The sequence below is a fragment of the Vidua macroura genome, chromosome 3 (assembly GCF_024509145.1).
Source record: "Vidua macroura isolate BioBank_ID:100142 chromosome 3, ASM2450914v1, whole genome shotgun sequence".
NCBI lineage: Eukaryota > Metazoa > Chordata > Aves > Passeriformes > Viduidae > Vidua > Vidua macroura.
In genome coordinates, this window is record NC_071573.1 from 90,223,196 (window position 1) to 90,244,579 (window position 21,384).

A 21,384-nucleotide genomic window follows, 5' to 3' on the forward strand; every position below is an offset into this window, starting at 1 on the left:
GGCCATGGGAGTGGGGTTTTGCCTCTGGGTAGTTTGGTGTTTGTGGCAGCCCAGCTGTTGTTACAAGGATGGTGGTGCTTTCCTCTTTGGAATCACAGTCAGCTCTCAGTCACATTTATGTAAATAAAGTCTCCATCTTGATCTCACTGAGGTTAACAGAAGTGTTTCTCTTTGACTGTAACATCTTTAGTTCAGACTGTAAGCTTTTAAGAACATAAATGTATACAAGGATTTAAATGTTCATATTAGGACTAACTGAGATTATATGAGTTGTTCAGTATTTAGTCAAGTCACTAAAGAAATACTTATGATTCACAGTGGTGTAGCGCATTTGGGAAACTCTCATGCCACTGAAGTTTAAGGAGTTAAGTGTAAAATTGATGAACTCTGATATAGAATTGAGTCATTAATTGGGTCATTAGTGTACTTGTCACACAAATATGATACTTGACACTTCCTTATTTCATAATTTGGGATCAGAATTCTCTGGGTTTTCCTTAGTAAGTCTTTCTCTAAAGTATAGTGTTATCATTAGTCCTCTTATTTTTGTGCCTTACAACACTGACTGTTGGTACTAAGACTTGTATCTCTATTTTTTCTGATTTTAGAAGACTCTAAGTTTATATTACAAATGGTGAGATTTTTGTCTTGGATGGTAACAGTGAAAATTTTGGTAATATGAGTCCTAAAGATTCAAAAGCTGAAAGCAATCGAGGCGAGGCTATTAAAAACAAAACAAACACAAAAAAGCCCACAAAAATGCCAACAAATCCCCAGGAAAAAAAGAAAAACAACCCACTTTTGTGAATTGAAACCCCTGCCTTTGTGAATTGGCTTGTTTAAGCCAAACTTGGGTTTTTTTTTTGAGTTGTGAAAATTCAGAACTCACAGATATCAGACATGGAAATACAAAAGCTGTGTTTTCTCCAGATCGCAGGGAGTTGGAATAGCTTAGAAAGAACTACTGGGGCAAAAAAACCCAATAAATTACCCAAGTGCAGCTGCTGCAGTTAGCTTGAGCTTGAATAGGAAAAAGACGGGATTGCCCTTGTATCTGTAGGGTATTTGTATAACAACACAATTTACAGTTGAGGTTAGGTGAACAGGGAGTGCGTGTTTATTGCTGCTGACAAGTAAGACCGAAGGTAATTGCAGTGCCAGGTATTGTTTTAATGACTTGACCAAAATGATTGTATTTATCTTCTGTAAAAAATAACTAAAACTGCCAGTGTTGGAAAAGATGGTGATGAGTATTTAATTGTAGGAGGAAATGATGACTTTTTCTATGCAGACCCTTTGAATAAAAGGGGCCAAGTGAGGTTTTGTGACCTGCGCTGTAGGATAGACTCAGTGCCTTTTTAAGCATTTGATATAAAAGTATGAAAAGGACCTCTGTCAAGAAATAGATTAAGAGGTGAAACTCTCAAGTGAGAGGGAGATAAAAATCGTGGGTTTGTTTTTTCACTTGAAAATGAGTTATTTGGTTTACTTGCTAGAATAGCAGAGGATGCTCTAATACTTCTAAATTCTTTCTGACCAGCTCATAGGCTGTGGCTGAAATCAGCACTAAACCTGCCCTGAAGTATCATCCAATTCTTAAAGCTCAGATAATTGAATTGACAGCTGCCACCCAGGAGAATTTTCTGTTAAGCTTTTAAATCTGCAATGTTTTACAAGAATTTGTACATTTAAGTTTTCTATATATTTCAGACCATTCCCCAAGTGTGTTGACCTAGAAAGATCTTTCCCTACTGTTGGGCAAGTCATTTAGTGCTAAACAAGTTAGGGAAAACAGTTCAAATGTAATAGCAGCAGCATGCCTTCATCTACATGATGAATGTGTTGTATGTGAAGTTATTGCTGGGAGCTGCTGCAGAGGAGGAAGAACACAGCTGTGTTCAGTATGTTCCTGATGCATGACATGGAGGGTGAGAGCCTATGCTGATGCAGGAGCTGACCTTGTCAAAGGTCATGTTAAAATGTCATACATTTTAAAAATGTATGAATCTTTCTAATGCATTTTATGGGACAGCATGGGGAAAAACTTAGCTGTGCCTGGAACATTATATTTTCATTTTTCCATTTATTTTCATCATTCTTGGCCTGGTTTGTTGTTGTTTTGCTTTTGTTGAATAGTGATGTGAATCTCTCAATTTCAGTGGTGATTTAACTTTGGCAAAGGAATTGTGTGGATCCAAGGCACACCCATTATTATTTAAATATTTCAATTACAGTGCCATTTTGGTAGGTGGGAGGTGAGGATACATCTGTCCTCTGCATCACAGAAACCAAGTGCATGGGAATGTGTGGACAGATGGAGAAAAAAGTAATTTAAGAAGGGAACTAGGATGATTTGGCAGATTGTTGATGTAAATCACTCTTATGGAAATCCAATTTTTGGACCAAGACATCTTTCTTGAATGGGAAGAAAAGTAGATACTTCGTAAAATTTTAATTCTTTAACTTAAAATTTCTGTATATTCTGACATCAGATGGTCTCTTCTGTAAGTGCTGTTGATACTTGTTCTCACAGGCACTAATCATTGCACAAGATAAACAGCTTGCATTAATACACACATTCATACGCACACCATGTGGAATGCCATTACATATTTCATTTTTAACTTTAGAAGGTCTCTTAGGAGAGGTGTGTGACATGCTAAGACTGCTCAGATGAAGTGGAAGTCGTTCAGCCTTTCCCCTGCTGCTCACTGGGGTGCATCCATCAGGACCTGACAAAGGACTGGCCCCAAGCACACCGCAGCTCTGCGTGTCCCAGCCCATCCCTCCTGGGGCTCCCCTGTGCCACAGCCCAGCTCTGTGGCAGGTCCTGCCCCAGCCATTGCCCAGCAGGGACAACAGGGCCGGTCTGCAGCTCCCTCTCCTGCACCCAGGTGCTGCTGGCTCCAGCTCTGGCCTGACAGGAGGAAAGCTACAAAGAATGCAAACAAGAACCTCTCCCGCAGGTTTCTTTTCTTTTGGAGCCAGTTCAGCCGCAGCATTGTTGGACAGCCAAAGACACACAGAAATGCTGCACTAGCCACCTAGATTTCTCTTCATTTTGCTTAAGGCGTATTTGATTGTTCAGTTGGTCCCTGTCCTTTCTTATGCCTGCTCCTGGCACCAAGATAAAGTATTTCTCCTTCTTGGACTCCTTCAACCAGAACATGTTAACATTTGTTTTAATTTCCTCTGCCAGCTGCGATCTGCCTTACAGCTGCAGTGAGACAAAGTGACTTTAACCTCTTGCTCTGTCTTGCCTGGTTTGCTGACCCCATCACTCCTGGGCCCAAGTGGGGCTGTTACCTTTTCCTCTCTTCTGCCTTCCCCTGGAGAAGGGACATGACAGGCTTCTGGATGAGCAGTGCTGCAGACACTGTATCAGCACAGTGCTAATGAATGCTCTGATAGTGAGAAGCAGAGGGAGCAATGGCAGGAGCCTTCCCTTAATGGATGTTGTTTTCATGGCTACAAAAGTGCAAGGGAACTATAACTTCTGTTTAAAAGTGCATTTGCAGAACAAAAGCTGTCGAAAAAGGCAAAAAAAAAAAAAAAGGTATTATCATTTTCAAGAGCTTTGAAAGGAAAAAAGCTGATTTCGGGGAGATTTTACTTTGGTGGAAAGAGCAGGCCTTTTACTGGATTAGTTGAACTTTTTTTTTTCCCCTCAGTTTTGAATTAAAATATTTTTAAAATTTCCCTTATTTCTTGACTGCATCTGTAACTGGTGTGCCCTCTTTCCAATGTATTCTGAAGTTGTAAGAATTGGGCATATCACAAAAAAAAAAAAAAAAAAGAAATTTTGGAAATTTAAAATTTTAAAGAGTTGCAGCAAGGCTTTCAGAATGGAAATCAAAGAAGGAAATCCTTGTGCTAGGAGCTAGTTCAGAGGAACTGTACAGGACTCGGAGGCAGCATGGACCTTGTAGGAACCTTCTGTATGAATGAGGATGGGTGTGTGGCTGAGCTGCAGCTTTTTGTCTCAGTTACTTCTCAAACCAGTTGATTTTTTTCTTTTCTCTTCATGGGTCTTACACCATAATTACTAGAGTGATAAAATCCTGTGCTAAAATTAGTATTGGAAGGAGTGGTTCTTTGGAAAAAGGGGCTTTACTATTTCATTCTGGAATTACATTTCTCTTTTATAACCCCATTGCATAACAAGCATAACAACCTGGAGCATTATTTTTATTATATACACATATATTAATTATATAATAATTTTTATTAATTACATAACATAAATCTATAGTTTTACAGATATATATATGCTCTTGGGCAGACATTGTGTTGCTTCATCTCGCTTTGCTTTCTGCATTGATTCCTGTTGGATTGAGTGGTACTGGGAGAAGTACAGATGGGGCTGTAAGATTATTTTAAACTTTTTTCAGGGGGAGGCTTTAGTTTAAAACAGTTTTTGCAGAAGTGTGGTCTAAAGATGAAAAAAAATTGCTGTAGGTGCCTGTTCCTGTATTTTTTGAGTATTTTGTACTATGAATGACAGTCACTACCACAGTACCAACAAACTAGCAAAGAAATGGAATAAAATATGTTATATTTTCTGACTTTTGTCTTCTAACTTTCTATCACCTCACTTGACTGTGTGAAGGCAGGGAAGTGGCATACAGTTTGTGCTGTACTGCAGACACGAGCCCAGTGCAGTGGTGGGGGCAGATGCAGCCAAGTTCCCCATCAGAGCACACTGGCACCCTGCGTATGTGGTGCTTACAGGCATCAGCATCCCCGATGCTGTAGGAAAGTGACATGGACAGCTTTCCTGCCTTTGTTGCTCTGTTTCATATTTTTTAAACACTCAGGTTTAACCACCTATTTATTTAGGTGTGTTCAGTGCAGGTTAGAGGTTTTCCTCTTTGTGGACTCACAAAATACTGTGAGAACATTTAATGTCTCCACTCCTCTGTTGTACTGGAGCTTTCCTAAATATGTAAAGCTGACAATGAACGTGTTACTGCTTTTCATTTATCATCACTTTATTTCTGTTTTAAATTTCAGATTTGTGTTTTATTTTCAAGGGATTTATTTTGAAAGCAGGTGTGTTTGTATATTTATCATGTTTCTTTCTGAAGATGGCTAAGCAAGTCACTTTGAACACGGCATGAGCTTCCATTTGTTGTTGGTAACCATGACTCATCTGTGTTATTTTTAACACTCTAAGCATGAAATTATTTTTTCTTAAGCTATTCTGATTATTTTTCCTACAGTTCAGGTTTTTTTTTTGTTTTGTTTTTTGGGTTTTTTTTTGGTCTACCATAAATCAATCTGCAAACCTAGGTTATATGTCTATAACAGAAAAAGCTACCTAGAAGTTAATATTTTGATAATCAGTATTGTGTTGTAACTGGAGCTGTTAATGTAGGGTGACATTCTTGCCCCTTATTAGTCAGTATGCTTTGTGCAGCTGTTCTGGATGGCATTTGGGGAGACAAGATCCATCACACCTACAGTGCCTGTAGAGTCCTTGAATATGAGGAATGTCTCTGCTGTAGGCTGTATGATTCTTTTGAAAAAGGAAAAGTATCCTTGAAAATCATGGACATAATTTTGCTTGTAAACACATCCAGTGTCCTGCTGATTTGGTTCAGTCAGTCCAGTGAAGATGTAAAGGAAAGAATTAAATACAGACTTGGGTTCTTTTTTTTTAACCTCCCTAGGAATATTGTTAGAGCCAATCTTAAGCAGTTTTTTCCCTCATAAATAATTGTATTTTCACAGAAGTCAGAATTTCTGCTGTGATTACCATTCTAAGTAATGCTTTGCAAAATCCTGGTTTTCTTAATAATGTTCTTCTCCCTCCATGACAATGTCATGCATGTATCCCTCAGATGTATTGGAGGGAATCCTCAGCATTGTGTGACTAGTTACTGGTCTCTGATCCAGCTTTAAGCTTTGTAATGTTAACAATATTGTATTTTTGGGTTTTTTCTTGTGATGGTGTACAACCTCATAAATAAAATATTTACAGTGGTGCCAGGCTTGCCTGTTAGACAGCTTCTTGCGTTCTTTACCTTTTGATTGTTAGTATTCAGTAATCTTTACTTCTCTAGTCATAAAAATAAAATGTTTAAAATAGATATTTTAGCACAAGCGTCCTGCACTTTTGCTTGCAGGATCTTGTCCTGCTGACTGGTTTTTAAGTCATGGATGGCTGCTGCAGCATCTGCCCCAGTTACTCCTTGTTTCAGATTTACAGTCTGCACAACTCTGGATCTAGTATGTTTTTTTTCATGAGACTGACAGAAATTGATATTCTATAGTAACTTATAGATAAGAAATATATAGTCCCATTCTGGTATGGGGACAGTTTCAGAAGTTTTGTGTTGGGACTTTGCTGGATCAATTCTGTCTGTGGTTCATGAAGCGTCTTTGCTCAAGATAAGTTTCATTCATACCTTCTTCATTGTTATTAGCAGAAAACATTGCTTATTTTCAAGGGAATAATTTAATCAGGTTTACTGTTTATTTGTAGCTGTACCTTAGGTGAAAGAGCACAATTTTCATGAGGTTAGATTTGCTGCAGTAAGTATAAAAGAATCTGATGTGTAGAACAAACTGGTTGTTGACAAAATCCTATGAAATTGAAAATAAATTTCTCTTCACCCCAAGTTGTAGTTGCACTGCTTCCAAACTACTGTAAAATCAAGTATTTCGTATCTTGTCAGCATCTTGTGACTAGCCAGACTTGTATCTTATTTCATGACAGTAATTAATTTGATCCTTTTATTTCAGGCAGTAACTATTTCAGGCTTACAAGCAGAGCTTTGGACTCTTAGCTTTTGGATAAAAAAAAAAAAAAAGCTTCTTTTAAAGGAGTGGGACACTTAGAGAGACTCTGAAGTGATATCTGACCTTGCTTTTACTAAAGTAGTGTGGGTAATACAGCGCTTCAGATAGGGAGCTTGCTGCTCAGTGGTTGACCTATGTGACCAGGTACAATTAACTGACCTCCTTTACACCCTTCCACATGCCCTCTGGCTGGACTGGCCATGGCCTTGCTTACAAGCTGCAAAACAACTATTTTGGCCTGCAAACTCTGTTTGAGGTGTATCTTATATGCATCATTGCATATGTAAGACAAGACTTTGATTTGTCCTTAATATTGTAGTGACATAGAAGAGAAGAGAGATAAACCAGGCCTGCTTTACCCAGTCCTTGTGCTGTTAGCCTTCATGGGGCTTTGCTCTTGGTTTCAGCAAGGTGGCTCTGGCTCTGCCACAGTGGGCAACTCTGTCCATCCATCTGTTGTAGGGATGTGTTTCCTTCCTCTTTGAATGAGAGCAGTGTAAGTGAGAAGGCAAATCTCCCCAGTGGCTGAACATATGATTCCTTTTCCTTTTGCATGATGTCTCTTCTGGGAGCCCTTTTTGTCCTCCATGGTCGTTGCTGTCACCTGGTCTCCTTTCCTCAGTTCTGTGACACAATCTTGTGTGTCAGGAACACTCCTTGTCCTGGTACTTGGCTGGTGCCTCTCAGGGGGAGCTAACCAAGGCTCATGGGGTTCATGATCGTCCTTTCCTAGCATACAATTTCTGCTTTTAGGATGTCAAATCCCTGTGCATAAAAGTGCTGTTAATTCTATATTGCAATTATAATAAAAACCTATTAGAACAACATCCATTTATAGTCTAGTAATATTTTCAAAGACTAAAAATATATCCTAACTTGGATGGAGAGTGAAATTTTGTTCTGGCAACCCCAGCGGCGGTAATCAAACCCTCTGCCTGAGACAGGCAGGTGGCCTGTCACTCAGCCTGCCTCACTTACTGTCATCCTTCTTCTGTTGGCTTGTGTTCCCTGTCTTGGCATGTCTTAGACTTCTTAAGGTTATATTTCATGATAAGTCAAGTCTGGTTTTAGTTTTTAGATCCTGTGATCCTTTCATCTTTAAATGAAAGCAAATAACAACAACTGCACTGTGTTCCTACTCCTTAGCTTTTTCTGTAAATAATTAAATATAGCAAATATTATATTTAAATAAAAGATGTGTAAAATCCATCATTTAGCTGTCATTTTCTATGTGATTACATTGTTTATTTACAGGGAATGTTTTGGCATGTTCAGCGCTTTGTATTGACTTTGCCTTATTAAATTCTTCTTTGCCTTGTTTGACTTGAGTGACTACACTGAAACAACTGCACTTCTCTTCCTCCCTTGCTTTTGTTGCTCTCTGTGGTTGTTCCAATGGCTTTGCCTTGAATGGAGTCCTCCTTGAACTTATTTTCCTTTCTCCTTTGAGATTGTGATGGCTCTTTGGTAGTCTTACCTCCCATTCAGGATTTCTGGGCAGTCTGATCCATCCTAGTGACATCTGTTGTTGTAGTGAAGGTGATTCAGAACTCCCTGTTGTATTGATCCACAAACTTCTGTCTGCATGTTCAGTCGCCTTTCCTTATTTTTTTTTTCTTCCTTGTGTGTGTCACTGTTGAGAGCACATACCAGCCTCTAAGGCTAAAACATGTGACTCTTCTCTCAAGCTCTTATTCTCAGACTATGGAGTGGTTTTGGAAACTTGCCTTTCTTTCTGTGCATGCAGCATAAGTTTTCCTCCAGAGAGGTCTGAGTCCTGTACTGACTGCCACAGGACCCATCTTTATAACTCTCCAGATGCTAAGCTTAACCAGTCACTTCAACATTCATTTTTACTGAAATCATTATCTTTGTATATTGCTGCCCTGGAATCCTCTTCTTCCACTATTTAATGTAGTAGCTTCTTGTCTTTATCTCCAGTACCACTCACAGCTCTCTCTGCCATATCATTTCTCATTCCTCAAATTTTCATGTTCTTCAGACAGTACCATTTTCAAAACTCCCTATGCCCATGGTTCTTGTGTTTGTTCTTTATCAGCTGCTGTTTATGCATGGCAATGAATTCTTGGAAGTGACCTTTTAATCTCCTTTGAAACCTTAAAATCTCTGTCTGTGGTGACACTTCTCTTACCTATTAGACATGGAACTTCTAGTCACAGGAAGTTATCAGAGGTCCATGAGGGAGTTTAAGTGTCCCAAGCTCCAGGGGATCAGAAGAGCAAAGTTGTCCTAGCTCCTTGAGTGCTGCCTTGGCACCTTGCACTGCAGAGTAAAATCCCTGGCTGTGGTGGTGCACTTAGATGGGAAGGTGCATTTAGGTGGTTGTAGTAAATTTAATGAAGAAACAGGTACCTGCCCTCCTATCATCCTGAAGCCTCACTGACCCCTTGTTCAAGAACCTTTAGTACTATCTCAGGACTGATACATTTTACATGATCATGATGGATGATTCAAATGGTACTGTATTTTCTTAATCAATGCAGGCATGAGTATGGGAAGGAGATGGTTAATTGAAAAAATCTGCTATTGGCTGTTTGTGTGGAAATTCACTTTGAGAGTGGTAATTATTTCAGGATAATATGTATCTAATTAATTAGCACTATTATTCCTTTTTCTGTCATGAGTTTACAGCTCTCACACTAACTTAGTCATACCAGCATAGCCACACAGAAATTATGTGATTTGCCTCTTTTACTTGCGTAGGTGGGTTGCTTGTTTCATTAAGGGCAGAAAATTTGTGGTCCTATAGAACTTTCACAGCTCTCTGTAAAGTTAAAGGCAGAAATATATTTTGATACAGACTGTGAATAAATATTCTGTCTGCCTTAAATGGGGGCATGCAGAAGTTGGATAAATGCTCAGCAAATGTGCATGCTCTCTGTGAAATCTAGAATAAGAATTTAAGATGGGAAAGGTAATTTGATGATCAGGGCCACCTGCCTGCCCAGGTAGACTTCCCTTCATAGCTTGTTTTTTCCAGTTGCTTTCCATTGTTTTTCCAAATGGTTGTGCAGCTGTATATGCTGTGTAGAAGCTCCACATTCAATACAGCAACCCTGTATGTGAAAAGCAGTCGTATGTCAGTCTTTAATAGTTTTCCTCTTTTTCTTCTAAAGATCATTTTGCCTATCTCAGCATGACAGTTCAGTCAACTGGCTTCTCTTTACATGAATGAAAAAAATGCTTTGCTGGTAAGTCTCTATGAAACGGATTAAGACTGTCGGTATTCCCAGTGAAACAATATGCTCAAACCTGTTCAACTCAGTGGAAGTATTTACTTTAGGTTTGTGTGGTAATCAAGAAAAGCAGTCGAGATTTTCAAACTATTGTACACTTGTGTTACAAATAAAATGTGTTCTTTGGGTCAAGTCTTTAGATTGAATTGGCTGGGATTGTTTTTTCATTTCTGGAAATCTGATAGTGGCTTCAAACCATGTGTGTATTCTTTGTCTTCCTACAACACAGAAAACATCCTAGTAGTTATTTTTACATTTGTTGTGGAAGAGAATCTTTCATTGTTTATGAAACTGAAGGGGGAACAACGGGTGCGTGTGCTGGTGGAGATGAATGAGGAGCAGTATCATATATGTCTGTGGGGTAAACATCAGCTGGTGAGATTTTATTTGTAATGCTCAATGATTTTGATTCTTGTTCCCATTATTTTGACATCACATGCAAACCAAATTACTTTCCTTTGATATAAGTGTATCAAAGAGTTTGAAGATGAGAGGAGGGAGACCTAATGATGTAGCCAAACCTAGCAGCACAGATCTCTGCTCATATCGCCTCTCTCCAAGCTCTCTCGAGTTTGTTAGTGGGTATATTAATGCACTTTGTATGCTACATTGCAGTTTCATATTCTTAGCTGCTACTGAGGTTGTGGCCCTGTGGACTGTGCTGTTCAGAGCTGTGTGTCACATGGAGACATTGCTGCTCGCCCTCCACTTCTGCTCTGCGGCAGTCGGGGGTTGGTACAGTCATGAAGCAGAGGGCTCCAGGGGCTGGCTGAAGAGCTTGCAAAGGGAATGCTATTCTGAGTCTTTTCTTCTCTCAGGACCTTTACATGGATTTCTTGGAACATATCCCACTGTTTTTTCTCCAAGGGTGAGAATAAAAAGCAAAGCAGAGGGACTTGATCAAAGGACAGATATACACAAAATCAGCACAGATCTCCACTGGCTTCTGGGGATTTGGGGGAAATGCTGGCAGTTTTCTTAGTGCAGTGATGCAGGACACACAGTAAGCTGCTGTGACCTGAGTTTGCACTGGATTGATGAAATAGGCTTTAGTCTCATAAGCCTTTGTTGTTTAGTTAGTCGTGTCCTTCCAGTGTGGGATTTCTGTTAAAACCTTGTTCACCATTTCAAAGCATGTAGACTGTCATGTGGTGCTGCAGGAACCGATTTTTAATTTCTGTCAGAACTTCACTGATTACTTATGAAAAGCACCAAACAACCAAAAAACAACCGCCAAACATTGTGATCTGGTAAGTGAGAGCTGTCTGTGCCAAAATTAAGGTGCAAACAAGACCACATGCTGAAGTCAATAATAATGGTTATATTTAACAGTAAATGTGAAGTTGAGAGATAGAAATGGAAAATGGGAGTGTGGGGAGAGAGAGAGTGAGAGCAAGACAGATTAGGCAGAAGATAGTTACCACCCATGGCACCACCCAGTGCCATCCACTGATCCTTCTTCACCCTGGGCTTCCTGCTGCTGGGGGTCCCAAGGTCATTCAAAGCTTTTCATTATTTATACATTTTAGAAAACAAAGGAGTTAATGCTCATTGGCTACTCATTTCCCTTATTCTATTGGCTAATGCTAATTAGTCTCTTTCTCTTCTTTTGAGTTGGTGGATTGTGAGTTGGTGGTTATGATTTCCCACTGCTGGAATTACCTTTTACCCAATCTGAGTTGACTTCAGCACTGCTGCTGAGTTGGCTTTCCTTGTGGTCCATAAATTCTGCCATTATCAGTGATACATTCTTCTCCCCAGCTTTTTTACCTCCTCCTAGGCCTGAGATAACACTTGGACAATAATACCACCTGTCTTATCTCAAGTTCCTGTCACTATGGCTTAACTTACAGTCCCAGTTTCAGGTATCCCCAGAGGAATATTGTGGGGGGGCTTCAGTGGTGTTTGGTGGTCACAGCTGACATCTGGGGTGATCTTCATTTGCCTGATGATAGGTGGATGAGCAGTTGCTTCTTCACACAGTTTGCCATGGTGGGAATTTTTTTCTGGACACGTTACCCAGGATGTGCTACCCATACCTCCTTGCACCAGCTGTGGGGTTGTCACTTCATTCTGTGCTTATCTCATGGCAAAATCTTTGTATGACCTAAACATTCTGGAGGCAGGCAATTCTGATGTTAAAGTCCTTACATCAAGCACACAAACTTTTTTTAAAAATTAGTTTAAATTCTGGTTGGAGAGATAATCTAACATAGGCTGCTACAATAAATTTTGCAGGAAAAGGTATTGCCTACTCAGTTTTTTGTTGGACTACATACAGGCTACATGTTTCTTGGTAGATGGATGTGATATTTTCACATGGGCCTTCTCTCTCATTTAGAAGGAAGAAGTCAAATAATACTGGATATTAAATTGAATTGGAAACTGATTATTTTCATGATAGTTTTCCAGTACTGCTAGTTGCCATCTGTGCAGTTCTACTTCGTTGGGCTCTTTGTAATAGTTAAACATGTGTCCTGCTATAGGGCTTCAGGGAGAGGTCTGCACAAAAGAAAATACTGTAGAAGGTCGCTGAGCTTTGGGAGTTTTTTTTCACAGGATATTGTGCTAATGCAAAACTTACCCAGGAGTGACTCTCTGGGCACAAAAGAACTAGACATGGAGCCCTGCAGTGCTCCAGAGGACAAGAATATTTTCTTCTGTGATTTCAGTTAATCTGAATTGGCTAATGATGTTTTTAAAATGCCTAAATAAGAAAGTTGGATGCTCTGTTGAGTTATTTTTTTTTTCTTTCCTAAGTGGAACAGGCTTATAGGTAACCACTATTGTTTCATTATCTCCTGTGATCTGCTTGTATCTCTCATTGGTTTCTTGTCTAATTCTTCAGCTATCAACTTTAAGCAGCTGGGACCCTTGTTTCACTTATGATTCTGAATCTTTTAGAACACTCATTGCTGGGACTGGAAGACACTAGAGGAAATGCTTTTTGAACTTAATTTCATGTCTCTCTTCTGATTAGTTTTGAAGTAGCTACTTAACCATGCCAAAGGGCTGACTGAGTATGAATTTTGAAGTCATCCCTTGGGCTTCCTCTTGGTTTTGATGTCTGTGCACACACTGAGATATAGCCATATTTACTCCATACAGTTGTGGAAAATCTTTATTTTCATTCCTGTAAATCATACCAGAAGTATAGCTCTAGATCCAGTAGTTTAGGTTTTACATATTATCTTCTGCATGGGATGGTAAAGCCAGGCAGGCCTGCAGTTTTAATGCAGCATTTCAGGTGTAGAACAGCTGAATTCTTCATCCTGCTTCAAGCAGAAATGCAAAGTAGTGGCAGAAAATGGTCCAAATGAAAATTTGAGTGCAGTTTCCTATGGGGCCAGATGGGTGTGCAATTAGCAAATTGTTGAATGATTTCAGGACCGAAAGCATTTATTTACTACTTCTTGTGGTTTCATGTTCATCTGCATTTGTAGGGTTGAGGGGTATTACAGAATATCACAAGCTTAAATGGTGAGACAATTATTCTTATAGCTTAGATTTTTTTGTGTGATTTTGTCTGCATGTGGTCTTGATTTTGATTTTGGAGTGGTCATACCTCTGTCAGAATCAATGGAAGTTCAGTGATGGCTCATTTGTCTTCATTTAGGATTAAATTCTGACCTCTGAAATATTAAAAAGTCTTATTTTGTTTTTAGCAGATTATAAAACACTTTTCTGTGTGGTGCCTTCAGATGTTTTATTTCAGCAAGTATCTCTTGATATCAGTTATGTCAGTCTGGAGTATGAATATTGATGTTAATCAAACCCATCTGATGTTCAGGTTGTCAGGTATGATCACTTGGGAAGCAGCTACTTTGGAAACCAGGAAGGGTTTAGCCACAGCAATTGTTCACAAGCTGAAAAATCTGTCTGCAGCCTAGAGTGTGCATTCATGGTCTCAGGTACAACTGGCTTACTACAGTTACTCAAAATAGGTTGTTAAAGGATGTCCAGAGTCTGTCAGCAGGACTCTGGGGTCTTCTATGTGTCCAGGAAGCAAGTGTACCCAAACCATATGGGCAGCTTGAACTCCTCGGACTCCAGAGAAGTCTTCTCCTCCTGGCTGACTGTTGGAATTCTTCCTGCTACATCACTATCTTACATAGACTCAGGGAACTGCACTTATTTGTTGTTTATAGAATTCTGTCTTTTGAGTAAGAAAAAACCCATGAACTGGTGTGTGTGCAGCTGGAGGGGATGGTGCAGGTAATGGTATTATTTTATTGTTGAGTCTGTATGAGACTCTGATGAGCCCATCTAATCATTTAAGGGATGGTTGTGAGCATGAGAGTCTAAATGCTGGATTTGATTTTACAGCAAGGTAGCAACATATCTTTCAGACAGAGCACTGTATTTTGCAAAGCCTTTTACAAGAGCAAATAGAACTGTTTACATGTGACTAAGGATTTCTTTTATTTCCTAAGTCTTTTGATTTTGTTGCAGGTATACTACTAACATATCAAAGCAATTAATTTTGGATTTTAATAGACAGACATATTAATCAAACAGATTATCCTGATACTTAATTGCAAAGAATTGCAACGTTTCAAAGATAAGTATTGTTCCAGATCACAATGTTTAAACTTCTGTTTAATTCTCTCCATGAATTAATCTGCACTTTTGTTTTATTCCTTCGCTTGGAAGGCTGGGAAGCTGCTGAAGTGGGTCACTGGAGTTGGCTGAACAAACATGCATCAAGTAAAGCACAGAGGAAAAGACAATATCTTTGGATTATGCTTGCAGCTGTTGCATTCAAGACAACTTCATTGGGAAGCCCACTTCAGTGATGAATGAATATAATGCAAAAAAAATGCTGAAGTTTCCCAGTTTATTTTCAGTCCTTGTAGTTTTTATTATATGTTTTCTACCAACTTTTATAAGACTTGCCAGTCTTTGATGCATTTATGTCTGTTGTCAAATTTAGTTCACATTCAGCCTACAAATTACATTGCTCATTTCTTTAAAGAGCATTTTTTTCTGAAAACATTTGCATTTTTATAGCTGAATGCATACTCACAGAAATAACATGGCAAGTAAAATTTACAATACTATTTTGTAAAAGAGAAATAGAAAAGAGAAATAAAAATATTCAGTTTGAAAAAATACGTTTTTATTTAATGCTGGACCTTAATGACATAGATGCTAATGGGGGCTTTAATTAGTGAAATTTAGCTATTAACTTCACAATGAGTGTGAGTTTGGTCTTATTTGACTGAAATTCCAAAAAAACTGTATAATTTCTAGTTCATCCTCAGCTCTTAATGCATATAGTTCACAGTTTAGTAAAAATAGACCATGAAGGGGAATCAGATTTCAGAGTAAGTGGGCAAAACTTTTTATTCTGATTGATCTTTGTAATCAGACCTTTCATCTCAGTGTGTAAGAGATTTGATTGGTTTCCAGAGGAAATTAAACTGGAGGGAGAATTAAATTTTTCACAGACTTAACTGAAGCAACCAGAAAAAGCTGAAGACCTAAACTGACATTTGTATTTCATTGCTATTTAAATGAATAATGCAAAGCTTAGGATAAGTGTAAATTTGAAATTCTTCCATATCTGTGTGCATATCTGATATGACATGATGTACAAAGTGAAGTTTTATGGGAGTTGATTTGATTAGGAGAATGCAGAAGAGGAGCCACTCTTTTGAAAGAGCCTTGCCAAATCAGTGCAGACCTCATCAGAGGGCAGTAGTTGAGTGGGATACATTTTCTGGAAAAACATAGGATAGATGATGCCAGTTGCCAAATTTCTGTTTGTGAGGGTGGCAGTTGACTGTGAGAAACATTGGGGAAGCCCCATTTCACCTCAGCAGTGTTCCCCTCTCACATCAGCTGGAAGTGAATGTCTTGGTAACAATAAGGAAGGATCCAGTGGGACTTTTCTCATCCTTGGCTGGTGTGTGGTTAAAAATATTGCTACCAGTGATGAAAACACCAGCACATAATGCAAGGTTTTCTTCAGGGGTTTAAACATAAATAAAAAATGTTTTGGATATGAGAATCTTCTAGGTTATTCTGGTTGCAGATGGAAACTTTGCTTGAATAACCCAACTTTCCCCTGTGGCACTGCATCAACTGCAAGTTTCAGATATCTGGGAGTAGCACAGTGGAAAAGTAGCTCCTTGTGCCTCATCTTTTTCTCTGAAAAGCTGCATGTGTGTGTATTCAGTGGCATCGTCTTTCATGCCTCTTTGTGTATGTGTGGACCACATAAGTGGCAGTTGGAACTTCCCATCCCTAGGCCAGATGAGTTGAAGTTCAAACATGTCATGAATGTGGAAGTGATGAAATAACCAGAAAGTTGGTAAGAGATGTTAAATATTTTCACCTGAATAAAAAAGAATTTAAAAGTAGGGTTTAGGTTTTCATTATTTTTAAGTGACCCTCAGTTAAATGATGCATTTCAAGAGTTTGTGCCTTACTTACGAATGCCTACCAACATTCATTTTTGCTTGCATTTCTTAAATAGTAGGCTATATCCTATGTATAAGAATCCTTTGTGTTACTGCTTGTCTACCCTACTGCCTCTTGGATTATTTTTTTTTTGCAGTTCTTTCAACAGGATGAAACCCCATCATTAACTTATCTGAAATCTCTTATCCAGATTTCACTATCTAGACTTGTTAAATATATATATAATTATATATATATATAGTTTAAATTCTTTCTTCTCACATGTGGACCACGCCTCTCTCTTGATCCATGCCCATACTGTATTTCTTCTGTATTTAAACTGTGTACCTTACCAGTCTGTCTCTAGTTATGCACTTATTTTGTATCTGGATGACAAGGCCTCCATTCAATTCTAAAAACAAACTAAAAAATAATGTGATGTTGACTCCAAGACAAGTTCCTACAAACTGCTGACATTATTTCCTAAACTGTCCTGATACATGAATACCAACAGGGAAATAAATGAAATATTATGAGTTCTGATTTCATGAATCCAAGAGGAAGCTGATCAAATAAAAAAAAAAAAAATAGAGGGGGGGTAAAATCTAAAATGTTGCTTTTAAGCTTGACAGATGTCTCCTACTCAACAGCTGATTTAAAAATAGCACCATTATACATTAAAATGCATGAAGTGTTCTTTTGAAATATAAAACATAAAGCACTATCTGTTTCCTCTGTTAGTGGAAACAAATGCCTAAGAATCAGCTGGATTCTCATGTGAGGTTACTATAAGAAAACTGTCATATTTACTCAGGACTTTTCAAGGTGAAGATAACAAGAACTTAGAAGTCCTTTAGCTAACAAGCTAAATTTTCATGACAAATACTAAGTGTACATTGCAGTTCTAGTTCTCTGTCACTTTAATTGGTTAAATATTGCAGAGGTTCAGGTTTGATCCTGCAATTATCACCCTTGTAGACTTGTTTATCTTGACTACTGTACAGGGGTGGAATATACAAAAGTAGCCTCTAAATCTATTTTTTCAGTATTTCTAAGATTTTCTACAGGACCTTACCATAGCTTGGTATTTTTAATGTAGAAGGATATATGTAATTTTTTTATAGGAAGGGCATTGGTAAAGTATGTAAGATTTTCCATGCTATGTGTCTTAATGGAAGTTTGACACAACAGCAGACAATTCATAGCATTGGTCAGTATACTTGTACACTTTCATAATGGAGTTTTGTTTTATTTGCTCCTAAATTGATCTAGGTAAGGCTATAATTAAGAATACTCACTAATTATATGAAAGATATAAGAACCTGTTATTAAGGTTATTCAACCCTTCCCTTTGGAAAAACCTGTAGCTTTAACTTTTCAAACTAGCCTTGTTTGCACTGAGATTTTAGCTTCCTGGAGACTGTTTCAGATGGTTTGATGAGTTTGTTGAATGTCCCCCAGTTGCTAATTAATGAGCAAGAATGAATAATTGGTATAGACATGGAAGGCCTGTGAGAAGTTAGGATCAAGTTTGGATGAGCAGGATAAACCTCCAAGATAAGGAGGTTTAGCACAGTCTGGAAAACTGGATTTGTTCCCTATTTCTTACATATTTTGTGATTCTGGGTAATGCCCTAAAACAAATGCTTTCCCAAGAGACCATACATTATTATGCTCTGTTTTCTGAATGCGATGTTGGAGACACCAGGGTCTAGCTTACAGAAGGAATGTTAGCAGTACCAGAGAAAAACCTATCATGAAATGAATGTTGTGTTCAGAGCTTGAAAAATGATGAATGAATTGGTGCTCCATTTTCAACAACAACATGAAATACATTTTTGAATAACTGTTTCTCAAATGAGTAGCATTTCTTCTATGCTATAGACATCAGTTTTCTAAAAAAGTACTAAACAATACAATATGTGTTATAAATAGCGACAATATGTATAGAAAAACTAGTGCATTTGTATGTGAGTATAAATATAAGTGAGATATAGGAGTATGACATGAGTTTTCTTATATAAATGTAGGAAAAACACCTATCAGGGCTTCTACAAATACCTGGGCACATGCTGACTATCTGGCCATTCACATATGCAAACCAGTATCAACAGAGAAGCAAACATAGTAATGCCAAAAGCTGCCTAAGAAAAAGAGATTTCTTTTTCTGAGTCTGTCTCTAGGTGTAGGAACTCCAGACTTTGAAAGCAGCATAGAAGTTGGCAGCTCATCTGGAGAATAAGGAGTTTGTATTTCTGCACTCATTTTGCAGGAATGTTACTGTGAAGACAGGCACATTGTTCTGCTCATTCAAGCTGGTGGCACCTGGTGTGGCTGTTCAGAGAAGATTAAGTTTGTCTTGAGGTGGAGAGGAGCACTCAGTGGCTTCTGCATGTGAGTCCCAACAACCCCATGCAGTGCTACAGGCTGGGGGTAGAGTGGCTGGAAAGCTGCCTGGTGGGAAAGGATCTGAGAGTGCTGATCCACAGTGGCTGAATATGAGCCAGTGTGTGCCCACGTGGCCAGGAAAACTCATACATCCTACTCTGTATCAGCAATAGTGTGACCAGCAGGACTGGGGCAGGGATTGTCCCCCTGTACTCTGCACTGCTGAGGCCACATCTCCAGTGCTGGGTCCAGTTCTGGGCCCCTCACAATGAGAAAGACATTGAGAGGCTGGAGTGAGTCCAGGGAAGGGCAGTGGAGCTGGGGAAGGTCTGGAGCACAAGTCCTGTGAGGAGCAGCTGAGGGAGCTGGGGGTGTTTAGCCTGGAGAAAAGGAGACTCAGAGTGGATCTTACTTCTCTCTACAACTGCCTGAAAAGAAGCTGTAACAAGGTGGGTTTAGTCCCTTCTCCCAAGCAACAAGTGATAGGACAAGAGGAAGTGGCCTCAAATTGTACCAGGGTAGGTTGAGGTTGGACATTAGGAGGAATTTCTTCACAGAAAGGTTGTTAAATGTTGGACCAGGCTGTCCAGGAAAGTAACTGAATCACCGTCCCTGGAGCTATTTAAAAGACTTATAGATGTGGCACTTAGGGACACGGTTTAGTGGTGGACTTGGCAGTTTAACTGTTGTTAAAGGTCTTCTCCAACCTAAGCAGGTCTGTGATTCTCCCCAGGAGAGCATTGAAAAGGCATCAGTGTCATATGTTGCCTTTGGTGTAATCCTGATAGTGAACTTGACTTCCAGAGAAACTGTTCTGATTTCCAGACACTCTGAGCCATGTAATTTTTAGTGTTTTTTGGAAGGGAGCATTGGTGTTAGAAGGATCTGGCTCCTGAGTTTGTGCTTGGAATTGAGGAATGACAAAAACGCACAGAAGGAGACCTTAGTGGCAGCAACTGTTTTTTAAATAGTTATTTACCTGGTTTTTAACAGGTTATTCAGATTGGTGAGATTTTACTGAGCTACTTTTCAGGCACATAAAGTATAAAAAACTTTGATATTGTCTAATATATCAGAATAATGTCTGCAGGTAAAAGCAGACAAACTTAAATGGATTAATTACCACAGAGGATTTTTTGTGATAATCTGTAGATCAGATTAGCTAACAATATGTGCTTTCTTTCTGCAACTCCTGTTTCACCTGCATTCTTAAATTACCTTGGCTTAATGAGTATCCATCTTCTGGGTTCAGGGTGACTCTTTTCTTGCTGCTCAATGCTGGTAGAGGAAAAAAACAGACTTCCTTGTTTGGAAAGCTCAACATTTGTACTCAAATGTCTATTAGTGCACCTAAAAGTTAAAAAAAACCCTCAAACACAGATCCTTAATTAATATCTTGTTGTGAGTTAAAGCCAGAGGGCTCACAGTTTTGATTGCTCAGAAGGCACATGGGCTGTTTGCTCCTGTTTTTTTAAAAAAGGGGTGTTGCTACTCTGTGTCAGCCAGGAGAAGCCCTGGTCACTCCTTGGCTCTCCTTTCCCTGAAAAGAAAGGAAGCTCTGAAGTCCTGAAGGACAGAATGAGAGAGTGTGGTGAAGACAAAGAGGAGCAGAATGCAGAGCTGGTGGGAATCATGTGCTGCATGGGTCAGTAATGCAGCCCGGGGCTGGGCTGGCAGGGCTGCCTGCGGGGCAGGGCACAGCTCTCTGGGGGAAGCCTCTCTCAAGGGGCTGCCTGTGGGTTTCCTTCCTTAGCTGGTGTTTATGTGCTCATTTACCTGTTTTCTGCTTCATCTGGGGAGTTTCATTTGGTGTGCTCTGCTCTGAGCTTGAGCACACTGAACACTGTGGCACTGTATTTTTTCTCTTAGTGTGCATTTGTTTTTCTGAGAGCATTTGGGTTTTAGATTTAAAACCACAGTTGTGGTTTTTTTTTGTGACCTTTTCCCCCTTTAATACTGGTGTTTTTCACAACATGACAGGTGTCAGCTTTCCTCTTCCTTATGCATTTGGGTCTGTCTGTTGCAGAATTTTTCTGAGTGTCTGTGTAATATATATGTATATATAAAGGACCAAAGGTAGTAAGCATCAATTCTTTTGTGTATGTTAGCATTTTAATTAAAAATATAGTTGAAATGAATAGAAATGAATAGTGACTTCGTATTCTAACAAGATACAAGAAAGTGGGTTTTTCAACCTTTTTGTTTTTCTAACTGTCATCAAAGTAACATTTCCCAAAATGTAAACTTCTTTATATTTGGTCAAAACTAGATGGAGTTACCTTAATAAAAAAGACACTTTGTACACATTGTGAAATTCTGCAGTTGAGAAACTTTGTGTTCTTTTTAAAAGAGCTACTCATAATGAAACAGTTAAAAGTGAAAGTGTTTCTGGAATTATTTTACTTCTGATATTTTCTGTTCTCTACATTTACTGAATCAAAGCTTTCACCTTATTATGATAAATAACTTAAGTCAGAAATGGTGTCTCGCTAGATGAAGGCTATGGAGAAATATATGTATAGCAAAACAT

General features: G+C 38.9%; 1 protein-coding gene and 1 long non-coding RNA gene across 5 annotated transcripts in view; one reads left to right on the forward strand and one right to left on the reverse strand.

Annotated features, from left to right (window-relative positions):
- Nucleotides 1-21,384, forward strand: part of DST (dystonin) — a 288,925-nt gene that overhangs the window by 63,727 nt on the left and 203,814 nt on the right. The gene's annotated exons all lie outside the window — the stretch shown is intronic.
- On the reverse strand, nucleotides 13,212-20,135 carry LOC128805575 (uncharacterized). Its single transcript, XR_008436484.1, has 3 exons — nucleotides 20,073-20,135; nucleotides 16,820-16,878; nucleotides 13,212-13,399 (listed from the first exon to the last, which is right to left on the reverse strand). It is a non-coding gene; the product is annotated as an uncharacterized LOC128805575 (long non-coding RNA).